The following is a 6,952-nucleotide window of genomic DNA, read 5'->3' on the forward strand; positions in this document are numbered from 1 at the left end:
TGTACAAACCTGGCGACCAACTATAAAAACGTCTTACCTCTGTGCTTGCCAACAAAGGTTTCTGCACCAAGTACTAATTCATGTTTTGCTTGGGGATCAAATAATTATTTCACTCACTGAAATGTAAATCAATTTCTAACCTTTATATAATGTGTTTTTTTCTGGATTTTTTGGTTGGTATTCCATACGTTAAAATAAACCTACCATAAAAATGACAGACCCTTCATTTCTTTGTAAGTGGGCAAACTTACAAAATCAGCAGGGGATCAAATAAATATTTTCCCGACTGTATCACTTAATAGCCTATCCTATGCAGTCCGTTTGGAAAAATACTTGTTGTCATGTTAAGTAAGGTCAATAATTTATTAACAATAATTGTATATATTTTAACATATATTACTTTTCATTATTATTATCATCATAAAAAAAACATTTCAACAAATTAGGAAATGCTCATCCCAGTATCAAGCTAAGACTAGCTGTGATAGTGCTGATCAGTGGTCGAATTGTACATTCTTTTTAGGGGGGATGGTGTCAGTTTCTTTTTCATTATACATTACACAATTGTATAATGATTACAAATTTTGTGTAATTTTTAAAAAGGTTTTTATTTAATGAAAAATTAGCCTTATTAAATGAACTATTATTTATAAGCTTTTTTCCTTCTGGTGCCTGAAATGGTGGAATTTTGGTCAATATTTTGCTAAATGTGTTTATGTGCTGGTAGTGCTGGCACCTTGTCTGTTTTAGGCCTGTCATGGATAATGATGACAATAAAATCGCCAGTACGTGGCAGCAAGTCCATGTTTAAAGGGGTCATATGATGCGATTTCCATTTTTCCTTTCTCTTTGAAGTGTTACAAGCTCTTGGTGCATAAAGAAGATCTGTAAAGTTGCAAAGACTAAAATCTCTGCCGGCCGCTCCTTCGTCGAATCCACTGGCCGTTCCTCACTCTAGCCGCAGGCCTACGCTCACTCAAGAATTATAAGGGCATTCTAACTGTATTCTAACAGGCTTCATCGCGCATTGAATGCTTTTGGAAGTGTTTTTGTTTGGTTTTTGCAAAGTCGGTGACTCGATAATGTCAGCTCTACTATCATCTCTCAATCCCTCACAGTCACACATACAGCACAATAACATAATATCGAGGAATATCTTTAAATTATAATCAAGGGGAAATCATACCTTTTCTGTTGTCTTCTTTTTAAAGAACTTCAAAAGTTGCGCTTGAACCATTTTGCACGAAAAATGACAGAAACTTGCTTCAGCTGTGAGCAGTTTGTTATGGCGCTTATTTATAAGCTTTTTTCCTTTTGGTGCCTGAAATGGTGGAATTTTGGTCAATATTTTGCTAAATGTGTTTATGTGCTGGTAGTGCTGGCACCTTGTCTGTTTTAGGCCTGTCATGGATAATGATGACAATAAAATCGCCAGTACGTGGCAGCAAGTCCATGTTTAAAGGGGTCATATGATGCGATTTCCATTTTTCCTTTCTCTTTGAAGTGTTACAAGCTCTTGGTGCATAAAGAAGATCTGTAAAGTTGCAAAGACTAAAGTCTCAAATCCAAAGAGAGTACAAATATTTCAGGGTGGATGGTGTGGTCAGTTTCTTGTTATAAAAACTTAAAAACTCATACGTGGGTATTTCTGTCTTTCATTGCTTGAATTATAAGGGCATTCTAACTGTATTCCAACAGGCTTCATCATGCAGTGAATGCTTTTGGACTCTCAAAACGTTTTTGTTTGGTTTTTGCAAAGTCGGTGACTCGATAATGTCAGCTCTACTATCGTCTCTCAATCCGTCACACATACAGCACAATAACATAATGTCGGGGAATGTCTTTAAATTATAATCAAGGAAAAATCATACCGTTTCTGCTGTCTTCTTTTTAAAGAACTTCAAAAGTTGCGCTTAAACCATTTTGCACGAAAAATGACGGAAACTTGCTTCCGCTTGTGAGCAGCTTGTTACAGTACCGAGTTCTGATTGGCCAATCGCAGCTATTTAGTTTGTGAATTATCATAAGTAGAGAATTTTAACATTTCATTTGCATGATAAGTTTTACATAATACACATTATTAATCTAAAGGGGATGGTATGAGGGGGATTGTGGTTTTACCAAGGGGATGCTTTTTGTCATTTTTTTCAACCAGGGCGATGCCATCCCCCCGCAGCCCCCCTCAATTCGAGCCCTGGTGCTGATAGATGCAACTATAAGCAGGGGTGACATTTTTTAAGACCATGCACATATGCATTTATCATGTGTATGAGGGATCAGACTGAACATCCTCAAGAACCTGTCAGTGTTATCTTCACCATCGAACGTCACATGATAGGGGAGACCGGGAAATGTTGTAACACAGGGTTAGAGGGTTTATTACAGGGTTTATGCGCATGTCTTCCTACCAGATAAAAAAATGTATCTGCCTCAAGTTTTTTGCGCACATTATAAGAATTTATGCACATCTTGATTTCTATATTTCTGCAAGTTTCACAGGTCAGAAAAGAGCTGTGGTAACATCATCAGTATCACTCCCATCTTCTTTTTGAGCTCACAGGAGAAATTGCATGTGACTGTGAGCAAACTTTTACTATGAATGTGATTTTATGACCAAAAAAAATTTTTTTCAGCTAAGAAAGTAAAATTAAACAAGATTATTTTTTGCATAGAAATCATTAAGTTGTGGATACATTTATTTAACTTGCATGACCTCTAGTTTAATTGGATGCTTTGTATTTTTGCTAACTTCAACCCCACATGCTAAGACAGTTTGCTATGTTATGGCTGTTTGGGTTGGGGATAGTTGTAACAGTTTATTAAAAATGTTACAACCAACTCCTGTGATAATTCCAATGATTCCAGTTATCGATCACATCTGCTGTTGAGGCAAAGTCACATGAGTTTTTTGTTGCATAGGTTTATGCGCATGTCTTCCTACCAGATAAAAAAATGTATCTGCCTCAAGTTTTTTGCGCACATTATAAGAATTTATGCACATCTTGATTTCTATATTTCAAAATTCACATCAAAATAGGTGGATCATGGAAACATAGCTAGTGACTGAACCCTTATGTGACAGAAATACAGTACACTTACACGCACACTCACATAAACACGCTGCAATTATTTTGCACTACATTTAAAGTTCTAAAAAAACACAATATAATGTTTTTTTTTATTTTATTGAAGAGTGTGGAGGTTATTTCAGCAAATGACCTCTTATTGTTACATCTAACTCTTTGTATTTGACATAATCTGTGATTATGAAGTACACATCCAAGTGAGTTCTAAATGTAGCAGACAAATGTGGCTACCATGTATAAAAATTTGAGACATCTAGCACAAACAGCCCACTGAGTTACTGATGCTCAAATAATAAGTGTTACAATCATCCCCGGTCTCCCTATATTCTTTCTGCTTAAAAGTTGCTCTACTAAATGGTCTGCAATTTGAATGTATCTTATTATTGTAACCTCAACTTATTCCACATTAAATTCAGCCTTTAAAAACCTTTTGTCTGAGAAAATGAACATTGGATTTTGGATGCTTTTTTGAGTGTTCAGACAATAAATGAATTTTTTGGTTTATCAAAAGTTTTATTTTCAGTGGTTTGCACAATGAAGTGATAATGAAATAACTTCCTCTTGTTGCTCAGCAGTCATCATGATTGACGTTTCTCTTTCTGCTTTTAACAAGTGAGAAATGTAGGTGTGTCTGTGCGTCTTTCCCCTGAAGTCTTACATTTTAAAAAGTAAATAAAGCATGCAGTTCTAAAGACAGAGAGGACCAAAAAAAGACCATTAAAGAAAAAAGCAAAATAGCATATTTTCTTCATTATACCAATGCCCAGAACTTCTTACCATGGCCTTTGAAGTTCAACAATAAAAGAGCGCGGAGAAGAGAACTTTCCCATACTGGATGGGAATGCGTTATATTTAAAAGTTAAGTACATATAATCATGGGGTTTGTGAAATGTATCCTTACATCTGACTATTTTTCTGTCTGCCACTGATAAACACCTTGGCACATGTGTTTATACAGTAGAGTGCCTGACAATCTGCTGCCTACAATATGCAGCAATTACTTAAAACTTTAATTATTAATTGGATACATACAAGACTTTATTTAAAACAAACAAACAAATAAATAAATGACTAAGGTGTGACACTGAGGCAACCTTTGTTTCCTCTGAGAGTGCTGTCAGGAAATACAGAGATATAAAAATAAAATATTTTGAAATGTCTAAAAATAATCAAAACTGCACTGTTGCACTTGAGTTGACCTACATGGTTCTTTGGAGATTAAACATTTCTTCACATTGACGTTTTTTAAGAACACCGTGCAGTTTTTTTGAAATAAGAAAATGAGAAACAGTTAAAGAAAATGTTGTTTCTTTGTGTCTGAGAGTGAAAAGCAGTTATAGAATATCAAAATAAATCCCTTATCTTCTCATTAAAGTTTAGAGCATGACTGCTAGTTTAAGTGCACAACAAACAGCTCTTGAAGTGTTGTACATCCACATGAGTCCTACACTAATAACCGCTCTCTGTATTCCCTAAGCTATACAATTATTGTCATTTGCCACAAATTAGTGTTTTGAAAGACATATTATGACGAAAATGAGATCACATTTTGAGAAAAAGAGGCATTAGACACAAATTACCCATGAAGATGAGTGTAACAGTAGGATAGAAGAAAACTAATTCAGACTGACAATGTCAATGCCATTGAGCTGTCTGTATCATGTGGATTTGACAGTGAAGTGTTTCACAATATATTGCAACAATTTCAGAACTTGAAACTAGAAGTTGAACTTGATATGAGCTGCCACCCATAGGCAGTGCAGAGAGATAAAGAGAGGTGAGACATGGGCTCTGTTTCGGGGGTCACTGAAGACCAGTTGTGCTGCTGCGTTGTGAATCATTTGTAGAGGTTTGATTGCACATGATTGAAGTCCATCTAGAAGAGCATTGCAGTAATCCAGCCTAGAAATGAAAAGCACCTGGACAAGAAGTTGCACAGCATGCTCCGTTAAGAAGGGCCTGATCTACCTGATATTGTGGAGTGCAACCCTGCATTGAGCTGTCTTTGCAATGTGGCCTTTGAAGGTCAGCTGGCATTCTAAAAATTCCCCCTGAAAACAATACAGGCTACACAAAATCCCCATATCAACGCAATCACAAACATATCTAAACATGACTGACCATATAGCATATTTAAAAAATATTGCAAGTTGCTTTTATAGACCAGCGTGTTATGTAATGTTTTTTACAGCCAGTGTTGCCTATTTTCAAGTTCCTAATTTATTGCATCATCTTGACAACAACCAACGAAACATTTATATTATAGGTAGAGTATTTTATTTTAATAAAATATATCCTTACACATTTATTTATAAATCATAATAAAAACAATGTAAGTGTAACCCCCATAGCCTATATGTAAAGATTACACTGAATCAGCTGTGCTAAACCGCAGACATTTCAAAACATTTTGTGCTTTGACAGAGAAATATTAATTAAGAATGCACCAAAAACACTCTTGGTCTGGGTGCCTTTTAGATTCTATAGCAGGCAAAAACGTTTTCTTTAATAACTTAAGTTTAATAATAGCTTAATAGCCAGACTATATTGTTCCATTTACCATATATTATCTTGTATGTAAAAACTGTGTTCACGTGATACGTATAGACACGCATTTAGATCGAGAGGGGGCGACCGAGTCACCGCGAAAACTACATAATGCGGTGTTGCCCTCTGCTGCTACAATATGGTGATACAGCAAAGCGGTATTGTAGTAAAACTAATTTCAAGAGCAGTTGTTGTAAACTCAAAAATAAAAAATAAATAAAAAACAAGAAAAAATACAAAAAATACTATTAAAAAACGTTATATCCGTGTATATATATATATATAAAGTGTCTGTCTATTAATGCTGATGAAAACATTTTGCTTTGTGAAGTCAGCTGTAACTATAAATAACTTTGCAAGTACATCCCAGTCATTAGAATATAGATGACTGGCTGCTTAATATCTTCTAAAACTTTATTTTGATGCTCCGCCAACAGACATTCTAACTATATGTAACTTTGCAAGTAGGCCTACAGGTCAACTTATCCCCTTAACCTAATAGTTTAGCTAATACTCCAAAGAGAGTTAGTTGACATGTAGTTGCCAATTAATGAGCTTGATTAATTAAAACTTCGTTTGTAAATCATAGCAGGTACAGAAAAAAAAACCCTATTCATTGTAAAAACGGGGCAAACTGTTGCAACTTAAAAGAAATCTCAACTTAAAGTGTTCGTGGTTTTAAGTTTAGTCAACTCAAATAGGCCTATCCAAGTTGTCACGTAGTACACCTTGTATTTAGAGCTGACTAAACTTAAAACTTTAAGGCAGCACGAACAATTACTTAAAAAACAAAACAAAAACAAACGGCGGTAATATCAGGGGTACACAATATTGTACCACAAGAGGGCAACATATTCTGTTTTAAGGCAGAGGAGTCCTTGGATCAGTTATATTGTTCTTTAGAGCAATTTCATTTACCAAAAGCAAAACAAAACAAACAAACAGAAAAAACACCAATTTTATTAGATAAATTGACAGTATTGATGTTTCTATGGAACAACCTGTTATCTAATGAGGAGAAGGGGTAGATTCTTATTCTACTACACCCTGCTGTTTCCTTGAGAAGATACTGCAACAGTGACCAATGACATCACTGTCAAGCCCACAATGCATTTATAAAGTCAAACATGCACATTTACCAAATTAATAAATATGTACATAAATAAATAAATAAAATAAAATAAAAATAGAGAAACTTTGAAATCTGTAAACAGGAACACAAGCCCTGTTTGCATAACTCCAGGGATTCTGATATAAACATCAACGTATATTCTTATGTTTTATATATATATATATATATATATATATATATATATATA

The sequence above is a fragment of the Sinocyclocheilus anshuiensis genome, unplaced genomic scaffold, assembly GCF_001515605.1.
Source record: "Sinocyclocheilus anshuiensis isolate Anshui unplaced genomic scaffold, SAMN03320099.WGS_v1.1 scaffold670, whole genome shotgun sequence".
NCBI lineage: Eukaryota > Metazoa > Chordata > Actinopteri > Cypriniformes > Cyprinidae > Sinocyclocheilus > Sinocyclocheilus anshuiensis.